The sequence below is a fragment of the Halichoerus grypus genome, chromosome 12 (assembly GCF_964656455.1).
Source record: "Halichoerus grypus chromosome 12, mHalGry1.hap1.1, whole genome shotgun sequence".
Taxonomy (NCBI): Eukaryota; Metazoa; Chordata; class Mammalia; order Carnivora; family Phocidae; genus Halichoerus; species Halichoerus grypus.
The window spans coordinates 51,203,121-51,229,193 of record NC_135723.1 but is presented as its reverse complement, the minus strand read 5'-3'; the positions used below and the strand labels follow the sequence as shown (position 1 = coordinate 51,229,193).

General features: G+C 36.5%; 1 protein-coding gene across 11 annotated transcripts in view; it reads right to left on the bottom strand.

Moving 5' to 3' along the window:
- The window catches only part of HDAC9 (histone deacetylase 9), a 911,036-nt gene that overhangs the window by 593,849 nt on the left and 291,114 nt on the right, over positions 1 to 26,073 (bottom strand). The gene's annotated exons all lie outside the window — the stretch shown is intronic.

Here is a 26,073-nt window from a genome sequence, read left to right as displayed (position 1 = left end):
TTTATGACCAAAAAAAAAAAAGAGAGATGGGTAAAAAAAATTATTTTCACAAATCTTTCCTAGGTAACCCAGAGATATCTTTGTTACATAACAAGAGTACCATGTAATTTGAACACACAATAAAATGATCATAAAATATATCATTATCATTGCTATTGCTTAATTAGATGATTATTAAATATATCATTATCATTGCTATTGCTTCATGTAGCTACTAAAGGCTAAAAGAGAATACCTACCCCTTAGATTTTTTTTTTTGACAACCTTGTTGTAAAATTAATATAATCACGCAATATTTAAAAGGTAGAATAGAAATAGTGCTAAATGTCTTCCCCTTCTGAGGAATGTTATCATTATACAGGATAAGAAAAACAATTTTGAAAAACAAAATTTTCATATAAACACTATATATCAGTAAGCATATAAAGCTAAAATTTCTAAAATTTATATGACACTTTGTATTTTCTATTTATTCTGTCCTCCAAATATTTAAAGGAAGATTAGTACTTTTGCTATTATAAAAGGTGACTAAAATAACCAAATTCAAACTCAAGGAAGGCCCTATTTCCTCAAAATATTCAAAAACAATTTTTATACAGGAATTTAATTATTGTATTGATGGAAAGTAGGGAAAGGGAAAATCTACTCTGTCTCAGTGATTATTATATAATTTATACATAATTACTTTACTTGATCTTCATACCAACCTGATGAGGTAGATATAATTATTCTCATTATACAAATGAGGAAAATAAGACCCAAAGAATTTAAAATAACAGGCCAAAATGTGCACAGTCAATAAGAGGTAGGATTGGTATTTGAGCCCAAATCCATCTATTTCCAACTTCTTTTCATTACACCATGATGAAGGGGATGTTTTAAAAAAGAACTCAGTAGATTGTCAAGTGAATAACAGTGAACATTTGGAAACTGACTTGGGTGAGAAGTACAATTTTTATTGTTATATTAAAGATTAATAACGTGGAATACCATAATTCTAAATTAAGGAAAGACAAACTCACATTGCAAGACTAAGAGTGACTACAAAATTATAGCATGATATTTATAAGTAATATGTATCAAAAAGACGGGAGTTTTCTTTTTTAATTAATTATTATTTTTTTTTTTTAAGTAGGCTCCATGCCCAACATGGGGCTTGAACTCATGATCTTAAGATTAAGAGTGGCATGCTCTACAGACTGAGCCAGCCAGGAGCCCCAGTTAAAGAGTTTTCTCATTCTATTCAAGGATATATTTATATGCTGGTTGTGCTAGATAGTCTCCAAATGTGTTGGCAAATTCCTTTCCTCCTTGTAAATGTACACAATTCCTCCCAACAAGAGGTGGAGCCCACTCTCCCTTCCCTTAAATCTGCGTTGGCCTTGTGACTTGCTTTGGCTCATATAAGTGGTGTGAGTGGTACTATGTCAGTTCTGAGTGAAGCCATTAAACACTTCTAGCCTTTAAGACGCCTAGTACCTTTGGCTTTCACTCCCTTGAGATCCAGCCTCCGTGTAAAAAGCTTGGGACTATGAATGATAGGAGGTCACGTGGAAAAAATCCTGTGGAGAATGAGAGGCCCTCCTGGACTTGCCATCCTCAGCCCCAGCTGAATGCCGTGAGAGCAGACAAGCAATCCCACCAAGAACTATCGAAAATGCAGAACCATGAGCAAAAACTGATTGTATTTTAAGTCACTGTATCTTGGGGTGATTTGCTACACATAAAGGGAAAAAGAATATAGTGGTTAATTAAATCTGTTCTTTCAAGCTACCTCTTTAAACATCTTGTAATATCTTATGAATAAAGCTTTTTTTTTTTTTTTTTTGGAATAAAGCTTTCTTCTAAAGGGACATCTTACCATTTGCAATGACGTGGATGGAACTAGAGGGTACCACTAAGTGAAATAAGTCAATCAGAAAAAGACAATTATCATATGATTTCACTCATATGTGGAATTTAAGAAACAAAACAGAGGATCATAGGGGAAGGGAAGGAAAAATAAAATAAGACAAAATCAGAGAGGGAGACAAACCATACAAGACTCAACTATAGGAAACAAACTGAGGGTTGCTGGAGGGGAGGGGGTTGGGGTATGGGGTAACTGGGTGATGGGCGTTAAGGAGGTTACATGATGTAATGAGCACTGGGTGTTATATACAACTGATAAGTCACTAAACTCTACCTCTGAAACTATTAATAAACTATATATTAATTAAATAAGTTTAAATAAAATAAATTTAAAATAAAATAAAATTAAAAATAAAGGGACATCTAGTACCTAGAAATGAACCTTTCTCAATTTTGTAAGAGAAGTAGTAAATTAGGATTACTGATTTTCTAAGAGTTAAGCCTTAAACTAGATAAGATACATAGATATATATACACCCAAAAAGAGAAAAAAAAATCATAAGTTATTTGTTGGAAGTTTTCACTCAGCAAAGGCATAAAAAGCTAAGTTTGAAACATTCATAAAAATAATCGATGTCTTTTTTTTAAATAAAAACAAAAGATACCTGTTCCAAATAAACTGTAGTACTCCAGGTAATTGGTTGTAAAAAAATAAAACAAGTATTAATAAAATCCACTAGTTTAAACCCATTATAATTTTGTAAAGTATATCTCAATTACCCAATAGCAGTCTGCTATAAAGTGACTTTGATAGAAAACTGATGTCTTTGCAGCTATTAGCTCAGTAGAAACCTTTCTATATTAGTCTTCGGAGGCACACACAGGGACTATTAGATTGGAAGTTTGAAGACTTAGCCCTTCCCTCCTCACACTCAGGGCTGGGAAGAAGCTGTGAAATTATTAACATGAAATTCAGATAGGAAATGAGTCTAAAGAGAGGAAAAAATAACCTTCAACCCAATCCATTTTGAGGTTAGTGGCAGCTTTTTTTTTTTCTTTTTTTTTTTCTTTTTTTTTTTTTTTAAACGCTAATGACAGGTTGGGCTGTAGCCTGCTGCTACTTCTTTCTCTCTCCAAGTCCAAACCCCACGGTGATTCCTTCCTTTCCCATGACCTATTGCTAGACTTCTGCTTTCTTTCCCCACAGGCTTGGTTTCCCCCTCCTTTGAAGATTCTGTTTTATAAAATCAATGCCTCATTCTTGCCTATAACAGTGCTCTTTGGAGACCACTGTTAGTAGTCAATTGACGGAAACTGGGCAGAGGAGAGTTGATTCAAATTTTCCACATGTGTATAAGCATTTGTTTATAATCTACTCACAATTTGCATATGCATTCTCCAACCAGGTCATCCCACCTGCCAATATTAAATCTGTTAGTTGGCGATGGCTTCTCCTTTCTATCCTTTCTTCCCAGCGATCACTGCCCCATGTTTTATTTTTAATAAAATGGCATAGGATTGCAAAAAGTGATTAGATGGGGGAAACTGAGGAGAAATGAGACATTTTTGGACTGTTTCTCTCCATTTTACTGTCTGCTAGAAGATGAACCCTAGGAAAAGAAAAAGTCTTTTGTGTACTTGGAGACAGAACATACTAGAACTAAAGCATGCACTTCCAGATGTGAGAATGTGTCCTCTTTCCATCTTCTGGGAAAGTAAGCAGAGTCAAAGTAGAATGAAAAGATCTACATTTAGACACAGTGAGAACACGCAAGAATATTCAGTGGCTCCTAAAAATAGATTACAACAGAGAATGATATTATGCCAATCACAGAAAACCCAGGGTCAAGGCATTAAAGATATACCCAGACCGGGATCAACCATCACTGGGATCCCTTCTGGGGCCAGTCCAGGGCTCAGCCTCCACAAACAATAACAACCAGACTTTCAAGATTTAGTGCTGTCCTTACAAGAGACTGTTTTCACTCAGGGCCCTCATTAATCTTGTGCATTCACCCTGAGCCTAATCACGTGGTGAGCTAAGGTTAAGAGTCTGTTCTTGGGGAGCTAACTGCTTACTTGTGAGGTAAACTCACTCATCCATGACACTGAGCTACCAAGAGGGCAGTGAAAGAAATAATTTAGGAAATTATGCCCTGGAAGTTTCACGTTAAGAACATGTGAATCTGTCTCCCAGCTTCAAAGTCACCTCATTTGGAAAAAAGTTCCCCGTATCTTTCCAGACATAAAAAGAACTGTGGTTTTCTTTCTTTGTGTTTTTAAAAGATGTTATATCTGCTAATTTTAAGGCAAGTTTTGAGATATAAAATTTGGGGGGAATTGTTTTGAAATTTACCTGTTTCTTAAGTAACCACTTTTAAGCTAATTCATTTTGTAAAATTATTTTATGTGTGGAATAAATTCCTGAAAACACTACAGAATCCATTAGCTAAAACAATAAGATTTCTATAGTCTGCAAACAAGATAGTTTTCATTCAGAATACACAACCATGAAGGGTAAAGTGAAATGGGACAGAGTAAAGAAGAAATTGTGAATAGTAAAAGTGAATGCAAATCAGCTTAGCAAGTTAAAGTGACATAATGGGTATCTAGCAAGGTCCAGATTATAGCAGTATCTTTGCATTAGGTGTCATCTCTGCCTGGAATGCTTTTCCATCAGATCTTTGTAGAACAGCCTGTTTCTCATTCAGGTATCCACTTAAATGCCACCTCCTTGGAAGGCCCATCCTTGCCTGATCTAAAGCAGGCTTCCAGGCACTCCTGATTACTTCATTTGTTTTAATTTCTCCAAAGAAGTATTACTACCTGATATATTTTGTTCGTTTTATTCCCTTCCACTCCAGCTCCCAATTAAAACATGAGCTCTGTAAGAGGAGAAATCTTATCTTTCATTTTTCACCACTGAAGTCCCCAGAATCCCTTGGAACGTCTGGCAGAGATTAGGTATTTTATAAAATCTGTGGAGTCAATGCATAAACAAATGAATGGATGCTTTCAGAAGGGCTTAGTTTGTTTGCCACATAAATTTTATGAGTTTTTAGTATGAAAAATCTGTATCAAGAAGAAACTTTGATATCCCTGATATAAGGCTGTAGCTAAACCCATAAAAAGAGCAGGAAGTCTGTTTATTGTAGATTATTATGCCAGGACCGTACTTCAAACCCAGAGTGATTTACTAAGATTTTACTATTACAGATGACAAGAGCATACTAAACTGATATGGTTAGCTCCAACAACCACAAAAAGTAACACAACAGAAGTCAATGATTTCTGCAAACAAAATAACTACAGGAAATACACCTATTCCTGGGCCTGAAATTCAGACTTCATGTCAACAGTCTAGAAAGATAAATAAATCATCTGGGGTAGTCAGATAGTGTGCTTGTCCCAAATGCGGGAAAACTACATTTAGGAAGAGAATGTTTGTTCCTGCCTGGCCTCCCGAACAACTCTGGCAATTTATCTAATCTCAGTGGTTTATAGGTTTTGTTTATCTCACTGAGGTCCACTTCTCTGTCCTAAACATTTCTGTAGAACAGCAGATTTTTCGTTTTTACAAAATGGGGGCTGTTCTCACGGTGCTTGTGCCTGAGGCTGGAATCTGCAGGTGCAGGCCTCCAAGATTCATGGGCAGCCATCCCTGGAAAGCTGCACCCTTCCCCAAGTGCAAGAAACAGGCTGCAGGAACTTTTCACAGTAATGGTGTGCGCTTGTAATTTTTAATGAACCTACCCAGTGACATATCCTTACAGCTATTTTCATAAAGAAACCAGAACGTTTTTATAAAAATGGAAATATTTTTAGGAGATCTTAGCAAAAGAAAAGATTTATTTAAAAAAAAAAAAAAAAGCAGGTTTCCAACCCTCTTCAAAGGTTTGAAAGACTTTATTTCAACAACAGAGTATAATTTATCATTAGCAGCATTCTCCTCTGTATAATAACGGGAGCAATAAATAGTACACAGAATGGAGTCATTTGCCTATCTTTGGAGATTCTGAAGTGTGTCTGGAGAGGAACATATTGCCACAATTTTGGAAACACTAAAAAACCTCTTCTCACTTGGGAGTCAGGGGAGCATGACACAGACTGGAGTCTTGTGTATAGCTTTCCCTTAGCTGTGACATCGAGCAATTCCTTAACCTCCTTAAGACTTAATTTCTTAAATAATAGTGACAACCACCTCACAGAGCTGTAAATTTTGAATGAGACAACTTATTTCTTAGTACATCAATAATTGACACTTGTGTTTATTATTATTACCCTGACTGAAATATTATCATCATTATTAATATCATCATTGAAAAGGCATTTTTCTCACTGGCTGATGACTAGTTTTATGTGTCGACTTGGCTGGGCTGAAGGATGTCTAGACTGCTGGTAAAATATTATTTCTGGGTGTATCTATGAGGGTATTTCTGGTATAGATTAGTATTTGAATCCATGGACTCAATAAAGGATGCTCCCTCACCAACACTGATGGGCATTATCCAATCTGTTGAGAAACTGAACAGAACAAAAGCAGAAAAAAGATGAATTTGCTGTTTTTAGCTTCTGCTAGCGCACCCATTTTTTCCTGCCCTCAGACATCCTGATTCTCAGGCCTTAAGATTCAGACCAGAACTTTCACCATTGGCATCCCCATTCTCAAATCCTCAGACTCAGACTAAATTACACCATAAGCTTTCCTGGCTCTTCAGCTTTCAGACAGCAGTTCATGGGGCTTTCTACCCTCCATAATTCATTGCACCAATTCTTATACAATCAATCTCTCTCTCTGTACATACACAATATTATACATATACATATATATTAAGTACTCAGTAGTTTTATTTAATATATAATTTTACTTTTTATTTTTATAATGCAGTGTGTAGTATGACATCTCAAAAATAACAGATTGTATATACAGGATAAGAGAGTCCAAGGTTTTGGTGTGTATATATATATATGTGTGTGTGTTTATATAGATATATACACATATGTATATGCACACACACACACACACATATATATAGAGAGAGAGAGAGATCTGATAGATAGACAGATAGATCTATTGGTTCTGTTTTTCTGGAGAACCCTCACTAATACACTGGCCATATGTTCATGATAAAGAGAGAAGGGACCAAGTCAATTTCTGTTTTCTTGTCACACAATAAAGAGAAACACTATTGGGAAGCAATCAAAATCAGACATCAGTTTCCAAATAATATTTGTAAATATTGAGGAAAAAACGGAGTTGCAAAGCTACTATGGGGTAGAGCAAAGAAGGAAATACAAAGATGGCCTGAACTGGCCAAGGAGATATACTCCACTGTCCACAAAGGTTGTATGAGTTGTACAGGGCAGAATGCAGTATCCTCAAATAAAAGAATGCTCAAGAAGAGTAACAATACTTGCTTTCTTGAATAAAGTTTTATGGTAATCAATATTTGTAAATAAAAAAAAAGAGGTAGAGCTAAAGTATTTCAGCATGCCAAAAGTCATTTCCAAACTGTTAGTGTACCTAGAGTAGTAAAACAAAAATTTTTTGGGGAATCAACATAGGCTGGACCACTTGTATGTATGTTTACCAGATAATGACTTATTAAAAAAAAAAAAAAACCTTACCATCCATCTGCTATCACAAAAAAAATCAATAAAGCTTGGAATTTTATCATTAAAAATATAGGGAGGATATGGTCAAAAATTAAATCATTTAAATGGAATAAATCTGGTTTTATGAAAAACTTCCTATATTGTTCCAAGGTCTGGTGAAATCATCCTTAAACATAAGTACTCATCCATGGATATCACTTTAGGAACCACCTACATGATCTGTTAAATTGCCCGCAAAAATTTTATTTCATGAATTTATTGAAAAGAATTTTAGATGTTTGTGTGGCTGTAGTTTTTTGGTTTGTATGTTTTTATAATTTTTTATGAGCAATTTTTTTATTTTCTGAAAGGAAAAAAATAATACAAACTTTATACTAGGATTTATTCTCCTGAGTTTTACTCTCTGAGGCTAGACCTTCAATATCCAGCTTCAAAGTCTTCTCAATTCAGCTCTCCCCCAAGTGTCAAGGAACTTCTGCTTTCAACTTAGATGGAGTAACAAGAACTGAATTTACCCCTCTGCCTGAAAGAAGAAAAACCCTGAAACAGACAAAACCCAAAACTAAAACAATGGTTTTTAAAATGACGAACTCAAGGTAACACAGGATACTAATCCTAAGAGATGGAAAACAAATGAAGGGAGCCCTACAGTAGTAGTCCCTGTTTGTTGCCTTAGAGTTTCTAAGTGACAGCACAGGGAGGGAAGAGCCCAGGAGGAGCCTGATGGTCTACCAGATGTGAGGAGACAGATCTGAGATTCTAAGGAGAAGGGCAGCTCGAGTTTTCAGGACAGAGTACCAGAAGGATGAGAGCTGCACAGAGCTAGAAATCTGAAAATTGACTAAGGGTTTCCACTAAATATTCAGCAGCGTACCAAAGGAGCAGCACATATCTCTGAGGAAACTGCCTGAGGCATGGGAAAGAGCCACTGGAAAACCCTACAGGTAACTGACCAGCACACACACAGGCTAGAAATAGTGCCTGTTCCTATGATCCCCGCCACTGTTGTAGCAGTGCCAAGAATAATTAGTCCAAAACTAAATAATCTAATCTTTATTTTATTTTATTTATTTGACACACACAGAGAGAGAGAGAGAGAGAGAGAGCACAAGCAGGGGGAGCAGCAGAGGGGGAGGGAGAAGCGGGCTCCCCGTGGGGATCATGACCTGAGCCGAAGGCAGACGCCTAACCGACTGAGCCACCCAGGCACCCCCATACTAATCTAATCTTGCCAAACAAATCTTAAAAGCAATACCTGAAAGAATAAAACTGTTTCCATGTAACTGTACTATTTCCCAGAACAAAGAAAGATTTAAAGGAGTATAAAAATATCTAACACCCAACAAGTTAAAATTCACAATGACTGGCTTCCACTAAAAAATTAGCAAGCATTCAAAAAATGCAGAGAAATATGCCCCACGGTGAGAAAACCAACTGACTGAAACTGACACAGCACTGAAACAGATGTTAAAAAGCAGACAAGAGATTAAGACAGTCATTAAAATTGTAATCCATATGTTAAAAAAAAAGTTAAGTGGAAATATGGAAGATATTAAAAAGACAGAAACTGAACTTCTGAAGGTGAAAATTACAATGTGTGAGACGAAAAATAATACTGGACGGAATAAATGGCCTAGTAGATACTGCAGAAGAAAAGATTAGTAAACTTGAAGGCATAGCAATAGAAATCATCCAAAAAGAAATACACAGAGAAAAAGAATAAAACAATAATAAAAGCATCAATGAGCTATGGAATAATGTTAAGGAGTCTAATATATGTATAATTAGAATCCCCAAACGAGGTTGGAGGGGGACAGAAAAATACGTGAAAGAAATTATCCAAATTGATGAAATCTGTAAGCTCACAGATCCAAGAATCTCAGTGATCTCCAAGCACAAGAAACTTGAAGAAAATTAAACTGAAATTCATCAGTAATCAAATTACTCAAAACCAGGGATAAAGACATTATAATTTACCAATCCAGAGTAGAAAGGCACTTCATATGCAGAGTAACCAAGAATGAAAGCAGATATCTCATTGGAAACATCAACCATCCTCTATTTCCCCATTAAATAATAAATTCAGGGGCACCTGGGTGGCTCAGTCGGTTAAGCAGCTGACTTCGGCTCAGGTCATGATCCCAGGGTTCTGGGATCGAGCCCCGCACTGGGCTCCCTGCTCGGCAAGGAGCCTGCTTCTCCCTCTCCCTCTGCCTTCCTCTCTGCCTACTTGTTCTCTCTCTGTCGAATAAATAAATAAATAAATAAATCTTTAAAAATAAATAAATAATAAATAAATAAATAATAAATTCAAGCAGGGTAGTCCACAAAAATAACAAATAGCCGTTCTCTTCCTCTTTTGTCTTTTTTTAAATCTAGTTTATTTCCCTTGGCATTTTTTTTTCAAGATTCATCCATGTTGTACTGTGTATTAAAACTTCATTCCCTTTTTTTTTATTTGAGAGAGAGAGAGAGAGATAGGGAGAGAGAACACAAGTGGAGAGGAGAGGGAGAAGCAGGCTCCCCACTGAGCAGGGAGTCTGACTGACATGGGGCTCCAACCCAGGACCCTGGGATCATGACCTGAGCTGAAGGCAGACACTTAACTGACTGAGCCATCCAAGCACCCCAACTTCATTCCTTTTTATGGCCAAATAAGATTCGATTGTATATATATACCACATTTTGTTTATCCATTTTTTCCTCGTAAAAAATTTTTTATTGAGGTAAATTAACATTTTCCATTATATTAGTTTCAAGTGTATATAAATAATGATTTGATATTTTGGTACATATTGTGAAATGATCACCACAATCATTCTAGTTACATCCATCACCACACATAGTTACAAATTTTCTTGTGATGTAGCCTTTCTTCTTCATTCAAGTTACATTTTATCTTTTTTTCCTAAGAAACATTTATATTCACTATAACAATGTTTTTTCTATGTATGAGTTAATGTCGATATTTTTAATACATTGCCCACTTACTTTGTCTCCTCATTAAAGACTAGACCATGTAACTTAGTAAATCACGATGCAGAAATTTGTCTGTCTCAGAGGTCACTTCTATACTTATAATTTATTTCTTACACATACCTAAAGATACTTTAGGTAACTTATACAATCCATTTTTGGCCAAGGTAAAAAAAATCAAGAGTGATGATGGAGGAGACATACTTATCTCCCAATTGTTTCGTAAGAATAAGTACAAGAGTTCCTTTGTTGCTGTTGTTCGTTTAATGGACATTCTCCCCAATCCTAAATTTAAGAATTTATCCTGTGAATCTTACAAAAGTGACATTATGAACTATAATGCTCATATCTTTGCTACATCTTTACAAAAGTACAATGAAAGTAAATTTTTTTCTTTAACAAATGAAAGAAGTAATGAAAGCTCCATTTAGCTCAAATATTTTTCAAGTTTTTGTTTCAGTACACTTAAAAAGTAAATGTTAAATAACCACATTTTAAAATGCGTAAGTATTTTAATATCTTAGCAGTATTCTAGTTATGGTACCTCAGTCTTAAAACATCATTTATTTACTTCGAATTTCTTCCCTCTGGCCTTCTAATTTCCTTTGAAATGAAGCTTCTCATGTGTGGTCTTAGTCTGAAGTGAGTTTATTGGCAGTTTCATTTAAATCTTATCATGACTGGCTTATAACAATATTCAAGGCAAAATACAGAATATTAAACTACACTCAGCTTAACACTAAGACACAACATCTTCCACAGAGTTAATCATTATCATCTTATAACACAAATACTAAATATCTTGAGTTTTAGGCCTTATGCATAAACATCAGCCTCAGTTCTATGCTGAGATAGGAAATGTTATTTTACTCACTTAAGTGTCTAAGTAGACAGAACACTGACTCCCTCGCCTATTCATCATACCCTTTATTGTTATCTATTTCTCTAAGTATCTATTTATTTCAAAGATTATGCCCAGGAAGCAAATTTTGTAACGTAAGAATTAACATGGTTTCATATGTTTTATAAAGCAAAGACACATGTAATAGCCAATGGAGCTTCTAATATATATGAGAGAGGTTGTCACACTCTGTTAATATAGCAATAAAGAGTGAAAAAGCTCAACAGGTTAAGTCCTGGGTAGCCCTAACTGGAGTCAAGGTATTAATGTTAGGACCTAATTTAAATATCAATAAGAACACACAATTTTAAGCTAGTACACTCTTAGGAATCCAGAGATAGACCCCAGGTGGCAATCCTTACTTCTCAGAATTCTGTTCTTTTTCTTACAGTTTTTTTAATTGAGCCTAGAGAACCAGTAGTATATTGTAGTCATCACAACTTTTTCCTCAAATTAAATTTGCTATGTCTGCAATTCCTCCTGCTCTACCTTCCTTTCATGATCTCACTGCATGAAATACCAATTCATAGTGGAAATATTTATAGGAAATTTATACACTATTATTTTGCATGTTCTTCAAATTATGGTGACACCTTCCCTATTTAGTTGACAGTTAAAACTTATGAATGCTTTCAAATAATATAGTAATAAACATGTATTATTCACTCAGAAGTTTTATAATTCACTTAAGCCAAATCATATTTTTAATTAATCTGAAGATGGCCATATTTTAAAACCTTGAAGTGACATTGTTAAAATGTGTTTGAAACTGTTTCATATTACGTGAGTTTCTAAAGTTTTGCAAATCAATACTCTTTTAAGTATAAAGAAATGATCCATTTCATTATACTGCTGTTTCAAACTCTCTCACGTTTCACTAAGAGTCTTCATTTTTTAGACTGTCCTTTCTTCTAATATGTATATAATTTTTATCTCACAGTTGAACTATGAAAACATGGGGCTCTATGTCCCCTATTGCAAGTGGCATACACTTTTTATTTTGAGTAACGTTTGCTTTGTTTTCTGCCATATAGTAAGGAGCTCAAGCTTCGGAGCAAGTCAGACACGGGTATGAGTCTCTTACTGACACAATGCCCAGCAAGTTACTTCACCCTCTGAACTTCAGGGTCCTCATCCAACAGGAGGATAATCATTTCTCCATCATGGGGCTCCTATAAAACTAAATGGTCAAACTAAACCACCATGAGGCACATAGCACAAAGCTCACCAATGAAGCTGCGAGCAATCACTACCATTATCCATTACAGTCCGAGGAAGACTTCCTTTGCTGAAACCCGTGCCTCAACTGGTGTACTCCAGCATACCTCTGACTAGTGCTCTGCACCTGTATTTTATTTATGGTTATTAAAGTGTTCTTGGTGAGCTATTTTTTGTTAGTTTTAATTTTTCTGGCTAGGAAATAAAGAATATATACATAAGACACATCCTTATTACTTATTTTTAAATAAATGTTTCTCCTAGACAGGCACCTAATAAAAGGCAAAATACTGAAAGTAGGTTCCAATAACTCCTGCAGAATGACTTGGATCTTTCCTCAAAGTGAGATACCCACCAGCACTCTGTGGATACACCAAATACACTAAACTGGCTTATTAGCTTATTAGCACTTACCAAACATTGACAGACAAGCCCATGCTGCAAACTGCTTCTTGCTGAGCAGCTTAGCGCCTTTTCTCTTGGCAAGAAATAGATTTCCAAAACTAGGCTTTGATTCTCAAATACTTCCTTGACTGAATTATAATTCTATAGAGCTGCCTTTTTTTTTTCTTTCTTAACATCTTTCCTACAAAATGGAGTTTGCTTCCCTCACTAAAACAGTGCAATTTTGGTAAGGCTTATACTTACCACATTTTTAAAAAAACTATTTGCTTGATAAGAATATCATTTGGAGTACTTTTTCAATTAAAAAAAAAAAAACGAGATAGAAGCCTTGCTATGCATTCCTATTCCCACACTCTTGCATTTCATCAGGTCAAAAGAAACTATAATTTTTCCTTCCTGAAGAAAAATATACTTAGATAAATATAAAAGTAGGTAAGGTGAAGAGAACAAATATTTAAGAGTTATATTCCTTTCAACTTAGTTGTATGTCTGTTGCTCTTTTGTCACACACTTGAAAATGAGATTTTAAAAACTAAACTATTTTTAAAAAGCCATAAAATTGATGCTTTAAACCCTATAAAAATATAGTTTCTTAACAGTGTCGTGTGTGTGTGTGTGTGTGTGTTTCTAACTGTCATGCTCAGAAAGCATTCTCTTTCAAAACAAAGTGGTATAGGTTCTTGGCACACAGAGTTTTAGAGAAAGGTTCTTATGACTGATGTCAGAATTAAAAGCCCCAACAGGATGTCCATCCAGTACAATTTTCTTTCTTCATCATTAACACTGATCAATGTCCTATCATTTTTTAATTGCATTTTTTAAATTTTATTATGTTATGTTAATCACCATACATCATTAGTTTTTGATGTAGTGTTCCATGATTCATTGTTTGCGTATAACAAGGAATACATTTGAAGAAAGTTTGTTTTTCCCTCTCCGCAAAAAATGGATGCAGTACCTTCAACCTGAAACATTATATATTCACCATAGAGTGAAAAAAAGTAAATCATAATCCAGTATTTCAAAAGAAATATTTTTTATCATGAGAGATAAAAACACTGAGAGAAACGAACAGAAATTCCCCCAAAAAAATAAGTAAAGAAAAATGTTGAATTAATAAAATAGGATGGAAATAGAACAAATTATTTTCTATAGTTAATTTTTCCACCTTTTCTTAATTAAAACTAATTCACTTCATTATGTCTCTCTGTTAAAATAAGCTATAATCCCAATTACAGAAAGGTACTTATGAGATTTGGGGGGAAATTATTAATTTAGCCAATATTTGTGGGTTTCCCCCACCTCCAAAACCACATAGAAAACATACGAAAGTATAGCTTCCAAAAAACTACAATCGTTATCACTTTTTCCACAATTTAGTTTACTGTGTGGAATCATATCCCTAACCACAGTATATGTCTGTATTCTTCCTGATAAAAAAGTAGACACAAGAAAGGAAATATGCTAACATTTAAATATAACACAAGTGTAATTAAGCAAACCCTGTCTTCTAAAGGGAAAGATTAAAACATCAGATTTACAGCATTTCATGTGGTAGAAGCAACTTCTGAAATAAGAGCAGTTTCTGAGGGTTGAGAGGTGAAGGCAGACGGTGTCACTAAGCTTTCAGTTAGTCTCAAAGAGGTACCACTGTGGCTAATTATTTTCTTCTATGCTTCTGTCTATAAGCATTACACTTTTCACTTTTCTATGAAAAAAGACCCATAGTTAATGAGAACCATAAAGATTCCTTAATCAGCTTATATTGTGAAAGAGTATTAAAGTCTCCACTTTCACAACAGGCACATGAAATACACACTTTTATGATATATTACTAGCACAGGAACTTACATCTCTCTCCCCTTGAACCACCTGCAAATTTTAATAGTCATGTATCGCCAGGGTACCAGAAACTCATAAAAGTTTAACCTGCTAATTAACAAGTAGGTAAAGTTCCAGCCCTGTACCATAATTCGTTTGCTTCCAAGGCATAGTCAGCAAAACCTAGAAAATATTTCCTTGATTTTTTTTTCCAAGGCAGCTATATTCCAGGCATGATGCCTTCCCCAGGTCACCAGTAAGTAAAAGCGTACAAATACATATCAAAAATCATGTCTTTATGGGGGGCAAAAAGTTAGTGAAAATGTGGAGGTCTAAAAATGGATTTGATTATCTCGAAAAAATCGCTACCTAAAGGATTTCATTTGGACTTGGTCACTCTCATTCCAAATTCAATCCGTTCCTTTCCTAGTGTGGTTTCACTATAGGTCTGTGCTGTTCGTTGTGTTCCCATTCCCTAGAGGCTGCATTAGAAATTATTATATATTTACTAGGACTGTTTGCTCTTATGTAAATATCCAAACTGCGATCCCAAATGTGGGGCCCACAAAATACACAAATCTAAAGAGAGTATTGCAAGAAAGAAAAAGCCTCCCAATTCTTTCCTGTAACAATGGTGATGGCTACTAATGACATTCCGATAAGATGACTTCAGGCTATGTAAGTTTCATAAATGGCCCATTAGTGTCAAGCCCTTGGTCTCAGTCCCAGCACAGCTAGCCATACTAGGAATTACTACCATATTAAGAAATTGGTTATTTTTCTGAACTTACAATACCAGGCAGAGCTATTTTCTTTTTCTAATGTTTTATTTATGTGAACTAGCCTCCTAAGGGGGTAATTAAAAGATTTATACCAGAAAGCTAGTGAAGGTATTATATGATGTCTGACTTTTCTGTAACTGAGAGAATATCTACATACATAAAGGCCAACAGACAGGCACAAGTTAGGAAGTGGTTCATTCATTTGTTCTTATTTTACTGTGTGCCTTCTATTACATAAGAACAAGGTACTGTAAAAGTATGGTGATTAAAAAAAACAAGAACAGCACATTCCCGCCCTCATGTATCTGGTCATCTAATGAGCACAAATCATTAGGCTGGTTCTTCAACATTTGCTAATTTTAACAGAATTCATTCCTTTACAGCATCAAATTCACAGACTAAGAATAATAACAACAATAACTAGCATGTATTGAGTACAACTTTGTGTCATGTAGAATGGTAAGAATTCTATGTATCATCTCATTTAGCCCTCCCAATCATTCCACAATGCAAATACTATTTAAGTACAATGCTGAGTAACCTGACCATAAACACACAATTAAATATGACCAGAACACAAATCCACTTCTGTTAGACTCCAAAGCATTTGTCCAAAGCATTTGTGCTTATGACTTCATTATCTCTACCTGAAAAAATGATTTAGGATCCAATCTTAGAGGATCTCAATCTACCCCAATAAACACATTTTCTTATATATCTAGACAAAGGGAAACATAATCAGATTTCCTTTAACAACTGAGGGTGGCAGCATCATTTTCTTTAACCATCTCCAGAGCATAGTCCTAACTGATGTCTAAAAGACCATTTTGCCAGCTTTACTACTATTCTATGAAACCAATGCATCTGGTGCTCTAACATTTAACTCATAAACGCTTCAGAGAATTTTAGAGAATTTGAACCACATGTAATTTACTAAGTGCCTAGCCACATTGTGCTGGGGATCTGGGGATCGTGTAAGCCATGGGACTGTTTTTTGTTTGGAGATTTTACTTCCCGAACTGACCAGTCATGAAAGGATGGGCATGGACTAGGAATCTCCTGTTCCCATTGCCTGTTCATCCACTTTTAGATTCCTTGTTTGCCTAAATATTTGCCATTCCACTTCTAGATTGTTACAGCAGCTTGAGACCTCAGAATGGAATCAAGAGAGAAGCAAAATTTAAACGTACAACGTTATTTGTCCCCAGTAAACAAGGGATACCTACTGCAGGGGACGTTCAAGGTTCAAGGTTCTCTTTGGCAGAGGTCATTCTAGAAAAAGAGCAAAGAACTCAATATACAGGTCAGTATAAAACCTGTAGGTTAGGAAAGTTGAATCTTCTATAGTAATTTGATTAACATATGTCTTGCCCTGGAAAGCAAGAACTTTAAAGGTAAGAACTACTTCTGCCTTCCTTACCAACGGTACACCAGCTCAGAACTGGGACTTAGGAGATACCCAACAAAGGCTTATGATGGAGGCCAATTCATCTACAGTCCATTTACTTATTCATTTATTCATTCATTTATTTACATTTGTTTACTCAATTCATTTTGCCATTCGATTCTAACAAACATATATGGAGTAATTACTGAGATTAGGCACCGTGTTAAGACTTTGGGGCTACAGAGGCTACAACCAAATATACAGCAGGCCCTGCCTTCAAAGTACACACAATCTAGAAGAAAAACACAAAGTAATGAGCATAATAAGGTGCTTAAGTTATATGACAGAAAGAAATACGGGATCACACGGAAAGACAGTTTAAAAATAGTTAAGTCTGTTTTTCCTCACACCAATAAATTATTAGTGATCAAATCATGAGATTTATATGCCACTCTATAGTAGTGATGATTTAACCATAAGAGTGACTGAATTTCTTTATTGCATCTTCTGTATGTTTCTATTTGAAATCAAATGGCAAATTGGCAGTATCTTACGATATAAGGATATACCTCGCTGTATTGATACACTTAACTGGGAAGCTTAAGTCTGTATGCACAGTCAATATAATTCCCTGCTCCAAATTTGTAAATAAAGAAATTTTGTATCTGACTCGCAAAACATGCAATCAGATGTGCAATAAGAAATGAAATGTAAACATATTTCCCTAGCCACTAATTTGCTATCAAGCAAGGGACTTTAAGGACCAAGCCGGCTCTGACTCACAGCTATGCAATTCTATGATTGTGTTTGCTTAAGCCACAAGCCAGTGTTTTATATAATCACTCTGTTTAGAACATCAGATTTCCCGTGGATTTTTTTAGACTTGCCATGCCACCCAAAATTTTCTCTCTCTAAAGGTTCATATAATGTATATGGTGTGTTATTGAGTTTGTTCCTGAAAGAGGTGCCCAGCCAATGAAGAAGGGCATGAAAGCAACCATTCACTCAGCTGTCTTACGCATGTGCTGTTATACGCATACAAAATTCATTCCAATCATCAGCAATCTTAAATATGAACCAGTCCCCGACCTCCAGATTCATTATCCACATTGCCACAAGACTGAAATCTCTAAACCGACAATCTTAGCACACTTTTCACATACCTGAAAGCTTTCTGATGATACTTCAACACCTACAGGATAAAATTCAAGCTCCTCAGCTTAGCAAACAAAAGCCTCCCTGAACTGGCCCCTGTGTTCTATTCAGACTCACCCCCTACCTCATCCAATCTTGCATTAAGATACTTAAGGAATTTATAATAGAGATTGTCAGGAGAGGAATGGGACAAGGCAATAAATAAGTGCCACAGAGGATTATATGAATAAAGTCTGATGGAAGTTGAAAGAGGAAACAACAGATTGAGAAAATCAAGGGAGACTTCTTAAACCTAAGTTTAATTTTAATTGGGTCTCTCAGAATGGGTAAAATCTGGATAGGAGAAAATGGAAAGAGGATCAGAGGGACACCTGTATAAATAAATCCCAGAAGTAGGTAAGGACAGATTGTGAACTAGGAGCAGTCATCCTGGCCAAGAAAAGTGTAAGGAACTGAAGAGTGTGGAATGAAAATGACAAGGATAGGCCAGGGCTTGGTGCATGGGGTTCTTTGAAGGCTCATATATTTAATGAGCGTAGTCTAGAAATGCACGTAAGGCAGATCTTCAGGCATGGTTTTGACAAGAGGAGAGAGTGCTGTTCATTGCTGATCTAGTGCTGATGAGGCACTAGTTTTTTCTTGGCACCATCACCCCCACTCCAACTCCATCACTTGAAACATGGCTAAATGGGAGCCACTAAGTATTATGATGCAAAGCATAAAGATCTCAGGTTAGAGAAGCATAAAGGTCTCAGTCAAGAAGAACTGGGTCTGCTGCAGGAGAAAGGGCCACACCAATCCCCAGCACTTCTGCTCCCACCTCTTCTTCCCAACTACCGACCGAATGTGGTAAACGTCTGTTGAATCTTACGAAGCAATCACATCCAATAGATGTGTGAAGATTAAAGAGGAGCTGTCCTTTCTTTGAGTACAAGTCTCTTTCACAGCACCCTGGAGGAGACCATCAGATCATTTTATTTGGGTCTGGTAGCCTATAAATTCATGAGCCTATAAATTCATATCTGCATCACACTATAAATAAATGTACAGTATTTCATAAAAATTCCAACTCTGAGTAGTGTTCAAATAGCAAATATTTGACATGCCACAGGCAAAAGGGACTAAAAGTAATGAAAGCTGGGCAAAATATAAGAAGATTTATTTCCTCCAAAACAGCCACAAAATGATTAAGTTTAGATTTAAGAGTTTCCCATCATTTTCATACCACAACTAAGGTTTCCCAGCCTAGTGTACACAAATTGGACTGCTGTGTTTATTTAACATCTGAAAGCTTAACCTAAACACTCAGGCCCTGGTCCATTAGGAAAAGAAAACCTAAGAGGAAAGTTACTTTTGCAAAACGCAGACTTGATTTACATGACACAATCTCCAGTTCTTGAAGATCAGTGGAGACTGCTCTTCCTTTTCCAGGCCTTGGGGCTAACTGCTTTCATCACACAGCTGAGCTCTCCTTCCTCTGCCTCACCCATCCAGCAGAGCCCTGATTCAGCTCCATCCTCTTCTACTTAAGTCACATAATGCCACGTATAAATCAAAGCAGGGCTCTCAAATTTGTCTGTCTCATTGGTCAGCACCCTCTCCCATTCCAGAAACTGGCCCCTAACCTCTCATCTACTCTCTTTGGCTCCTATCCACACCTCTTGGACACTGTCTCTGTGAATGTTCACATGTCCAAGGTCATCTGATGTGAGGAAACAACATCCTCGGAGCTCCCAGAATAACACACTTGTCTGAGTCCACACTCATCCTCCACACCTGTCTCCCAGATCAGTAGTACGATGTGTCCTTTTTCTCATCAATCACTATCCCAACCAATTCCATAGCAACCTTATATGTTTCTAACCTGATGATCCAAAATATCTCACAACTCCACACCACATGCCTTTCCTTTTTTGGTTGTAATTGTTAAATTGAGATTAAAAGGGGGAAATCGGTTATTTGGCTACATCTGCCAAAAGCCTTATAACTGTTTTTGTCTTTTTGCCTTCATGTAAGACATGGTGCCAAAGCAGCACATTCTTCCTGCTATCTAATGTCATCTCTGAGGATCTATACTAGCCATTGAAATAAAAATAATCAAAGAAAGACTCACCCATCACCTCTCCAGATCCCTGTAGTTTCGGATTCTTCCTTGGGACACTGAGGGGAATAGGCCCATGTGAAGGTGCCCTGGGGGCCTTCAAACAAGGGTGGTAGGAAGTGGATCTGTGACCCCCTAAGCAACATTGCTGCTGCATTGTTGACACTCCCCAGCCGGAAGAAGTAGAGAAAGGAATCTGACTCCAAGCCTATTGGATCAGAGCTGCCCATGACCCAAGTGCCTGGCCATGTAATGCAGCCCCCCTGTTGCCCACTTCTTTCCTGGAAGGAGGACTGTGAATATCCTGGAGAAACAGAAGAGGTTTGGTGTTCCTTGCTGTCACACTCTGCAAGACACACAGGAAACACTCTGCTGAACCTCAGGGGAAGAAGCCCGACTTTTCTTGATTAGAATGTTCTCCTAATGCTCTTCTGAGAAAATGTGATGTTTGGGGAAAGGAGTCTTGCAGAGGAGTGCATTTATTTGAATGACAACCACTTTCTGGGTTGCTATGATACGTGTTGCCTCACTCAAATTTACTACTATGAGGTTCCCTTGTCAACAAAATAAAAAACAAAAAAAAAATTGAGTTTTATTATGTTTTAAACAATGAGTGCCATTTGCATCCGATTTTTAAATCTATACTTAACTGAAATTTTCCATACACTTTGGTTTTTCCTTCTGTACCTTTTATATCTCAGAATTTTTGTTGTAGTAGTAGAGATCTGAAAGAAAAAGTGTCATTTTTTTCCCATTTAGTGATGCCGAGGATAACTCTCACCCTTGTAAATTTGGTACAGAAGGGTGGATTTTTCAGTTTTCCCATATTGTTTTACTCAGTACCACCTGATAAAAAGCTTATGGAAATTAGCTTTGCCACACACCACTGACCTGCAGAGTCATTTTTCAGCTTCATGAACAAGTCCAAAGAAGAGGAAATTATTTTTTATTAACCAGGTACTAAAAACTAAAGCCTTTTATAAGGGTTGCTTGCTTCTTTCCACTGAGACCAGTAGGCAAAGGAAAAGAAATCCAACTGCAATAACATTGCCCATAGGCGGCTTTATTAAAATCTATAAGGTGAAATTTTTAATAGAATCAAATCATCATAAAATATGTTAGGTATTTATGGTAAATACAACTATTATTATACACCTTCCTCCTGTGACACCACCCTTGGGAGAAAAAGATTTTGTAAGTTTCAAAAATGTGCTATTGTAAGGTGCACTTGGGCTCCTCTAGTTAAGGTCAAGTTGCATTTTCCATTATAAACCTGTTTCTAGGGGTTCATTACTTTGTCATAAAAATCTGCTTGGGGCTGAAACATGGCATAGACAGTCTTTTTTTTTTTTTTTTTTAAAGATTTTATTTATTTATTTGCGAAAGAGAGAATGAAAGACAGCATGAGAGAGAGGAGGGTCAGAGGGAGAAGCAGACTCCCCACTGAGCAGGGAGCCCGATGCGGGACTCAATCCCGGGACTCCAGGATCATGACCTGAGCCGAAGGCAGTCGCTTAACCGACTGAGCCACCCAGGTGCCCGGCATAGACAGTCTTAGCTCAGCAGCACATTATTTTTAAAAATGTATCAAAATTGCCTAAACTCACTTTAGTCACACTTAAATGATAAAATTATGACGGAAATATATCTTAAAGAATTCAGTGGGCTAACACAGCTCAACCATCAAGTTGAGCAAAGGATCACACCCATAATCTTATGTCTTTCCACTTGTCAAATCTAAGGAACTATAAAGTCCACCACAATGCTTATAAGCAAGGAAGCTAGAAAATAATGTAAGCTGTTAAAAGACAAAAGAAAGAAGAAAAATAAACAAACTCAATTCCAAGGCAGTGTTTTATTTTCTGAGGTTTAAAGCAAGAGTTGTCCAAGGACAAATCTTATTTTGTGTCATCAGAAATTATCTGAACACTAACATACCACATAACCACTCCCTTCTGCCTCTATTATCTTTCACATTCCTGTGCCCATTTGTACCTGTATGCACCTGTTCTATTTCCTTTCATGTCTATTAGCTCCTTGAATCACCTATTTTTATGCATCCAAAACCTATTCCTTCTGTTCACTTCTGGTTCTGCCCAAAGATAGGAGACAAAAAAATTTTTTTTTTCCAATATAGCATTGACTTCTCTCCTTAGAAGGGGGGCAGGCAATGAAGGAGGGAAGGCATTACATCACAAGCCAAAAAAAAGAAAGAAAAAAAGAAAGAAACCCAAGGAATTTGGTTTAGGGCAAGATGACAACCATAAGCCTAAGTTAATTCTACCATCAAAATAAGCAGAAATGAATCAGGAAAGGTTCTATTTCCAAAGAGAACATGCTAACTGAAGTACTTTTCCCGAGTAAAATTCCAGTATTTAGCAGTCTTTAATGTATTGGCTGAACACAATTAACACCACTAATCAGACACCTGGAATTTTTCAGCCTGTTCTCCATAAAGGGGTGTGAAACTTAAGGGCATCATCTCTTAACAGTGCCAGGCAGGTGTAAAAATTAACACCTTGACCTCTATCCTTTAAAACAATTTACAGGGATAGACTTGGGTTCAAATAAAAAGGCAAGAGAAGCCTGAAAGGGTAAATAAAATTACAGTGGAGAATGCATAGGGAGGGAATGGGAATGGGGAATACCAGCTCCTTTTTATTCCTAAACTGTTGGGGATCAAGAATAACCTATTTGCACATCCCAACTCTCATGCAATGAGGTGAGTCCATCTATAGTACTTCTCGTTCCCTCTATAACAGCACCTTCCTAACACTTGCGTGGTTCTTACCATTTCAGCAATCATCTTACATCCATTTTTAACCTATTTATTGTTTGCCTCCCTCACTAGGATGTAAGTTCTATAGAAACAGTGACTTTGTGTTTCTTATTTGTATCTATTCCCAGTACCTCCTGCCTGCTACACAGTGGGGGAATGAGAGGGAGCATGGGAGAGATAAGAAACAATTTGACACTCACTGTCACAACAGTGTACATAACTAGTAGGAGTATTAAAAGACTGCCCTTTTCCTACAACCCTCCTTTTAGAATAAAAAGTGTATTTCAAAATATTATAATTTATCATGTGAGAAAATATAAAAGGTAGAATCAACCACTAGAACAATATATAATTTTTCAGAAGGAGGTATCTCCCAATTTTTCTCACCTAAAAATTTTTTTAATAAATGTTACAGAGTCAATATGAAATTCTACAGCTCTAGAATCTTTGAGGAAAAATTAAAAGCTTCAGGCTTCTTCTCTGAAATAATATAAGGGCCTTGGGGGAGCAGTGGTTGAAAGTTTCATGCTAAAGAAGTCTTATATGTGTTGGCAATGTCAAGTTTCCAACACATAGAATATATCTTTTATGTCATCGTAAGTAATATCGAAGAAATCCAGTCTCTGGGGAGAATGATCACACCTGAGAACACTCTAGCAAAGAATGCACTCCTTCCAAAAAAAGTGCAGAGATATTTAAAATAATTCCCTTTTGGAAAGCGTAGGTTGATAAAAATATAAATGTGAAAATGTTTGGTGTAATTCATTTCTTCTGCAATTCCACCATCTACATACACAAAAGTACCACATGAAACAGCCACACACATATGTACCTCATTTTCCAAAAGAAAAAAGGTACAAAGGGAGTCCCAATCCAAATAATTAATAATATTGCTTTATATTTATGTAGCATTTCACTCATTATCTCATTTAAAGAACATAACTTTATAAAGTTGATAAAATAAGCCCTATTTTTTTTAAAGATTTTATTTATTTATTTGACAGAGAAAGACACAGCGAGAGAGGGAACACGAGCAGGGGGAGTGGGAGTGGGAGAGGGAGAAGCAGGCTTCCCGCCGAGCAGGGAGCCCGATGCGGGGCTCAGTCCCAGGACCCCAGGATCATGACCTGAGCAGAAGGCAGATGCCTAATGACTGAGCCACCCAGGCACCCCTAAAATTAGCCCTATTTTAAGGTTAAATTACTTGCCAGTAACTGAACATAATGAAAAAATAAAAATAAAATAATAAAATAAATTACTTGCCAGGTCACACAGCTAAGGGAAGAACCATGGTTTCAAAGTCTGAATTTACTTCAAGTATCATGCTCTGTCCATTTTATCATAGCTGCCTCCGTATACCATAGCATCTCCACAGAAATAATTCTCTCTTGGTAGGATGTCAAACATAGTGTAACTATCCACCCTGTAGACATATCGATCAATGAAACAAAATAGAAAACCCAGAAATGGACCCACAAATATATCCTCAACTAATCTTCAACAAAGCAGGAAAGAATATCCAACAGAAAAAAAGACAGTCTCTTTAATAAATGATGTTGGGAAAACTGCATGTCGAGCAATGTGCAAAAGAATGAAACTGCACCACTTACACCATACACAAAAATACGTTTAAAATGGATGAAAGACCGAAATGTGAGACAGGAAACCATCAAAATCCTAGAAGACATCACAGGCAGCAACCTCTGACATCTGCCGTAGCAACTTCTTACTAGACACGTCTCGGGAGGCAAGGGAAACAAAAGCTAACATGAACTATTGGGACTTAATCAAAAGCTTCTGCACAGCAAAGGAAACAATCAACAAAACTAAAAAGACAACTGAGAGAATGGGAGAAGATATTTGCAAATGACATATTAGGGGCGCCTGGGTGGCTCAGTCGGTTAAGCGTCTGCCTTTGGCTCAGGTCGTGATCCCAATGTTCCGGGATCGAGTCCCACATCGGGCTCCCTGCTCAGTGGGGAGTCTGCTTCTCCCTCTGACCCTCACCCCACTTGTGCTCTCTCTCTCTCTTAAATAAATAAAATCTAAAAAAAAAAAAAATGACATATCAGATAAAGGGTTAGTATCCAAAATCTATAAAGAACTTAATCAAACTCAACACCCAAAAACACAAATAATCCAGTTAAGAAATGGGCAAAAGACATGAATAGATATTTTTCCAAAGAAGACATACAGATGACTAACAGACATGAAAAAAAAGCTCAATATCTTATTAGGGAAACACAAATCAAAACCACCATGAGACATCACCTCACACCTGCCAGAATGGCTAAAATTAACAACACAGGCAACAACAGGTGTTGACAAGGATGCAGAGAAAAGGGAACCCTCTTATACTGTTGATGGAAATGCAAACTGATGTAGCCACTCTGGAAAACAGTATGGAGGTTCCTCAAAAAGCTAAAAATAGGGCTACCGTATGATCCAGCAATTGCACTACTAGGTATTTACCCAAAGGATACAAAAATACTGAATCAAAGGGACATGCACCCCTATATTTACAGCAGCACTATCAACAATAGCAAAATTATGGAAAAAGCCCAAATGTCCATCAAATGATTAATACATAAAGAGGATGTGTGTGTTTATACCACACACAATGGAATATTACTCAGCTATAAAAAAGAATGAAATCTTGCGATTTGCAATGACATTGATGGAGTTATTATGCTTAGTGAAATAGAGAAAGACAAATACCATATGATTTCACTCATATGTGGAATTTAAGAAACAAAACAGATGAACATAGAGGGGAAAAAGAGAGAGGCAAACCATAAAACAGACTCATAACTACAGAGAGGAAACTGAGGGTTGCTGGAGGGGCAGTGGGTGGGAGGATGGGTTAAATGAATGATGGATATTAAGGAGGGCACTTGGGGTGATGAGCACTGGGTGTTATATGGAAGTGATGAATCACTAAATTCTATTCCTGAAACTAATTTTACCCTATATGTTAAGTACCTGGAATTTAAATAAAAAACCGAAAAAAAGATAAATAAATCCACATTGTAAAATTACTATCATTTTGATGGAAATTTTTCTGTAAATCATGTCAACTGT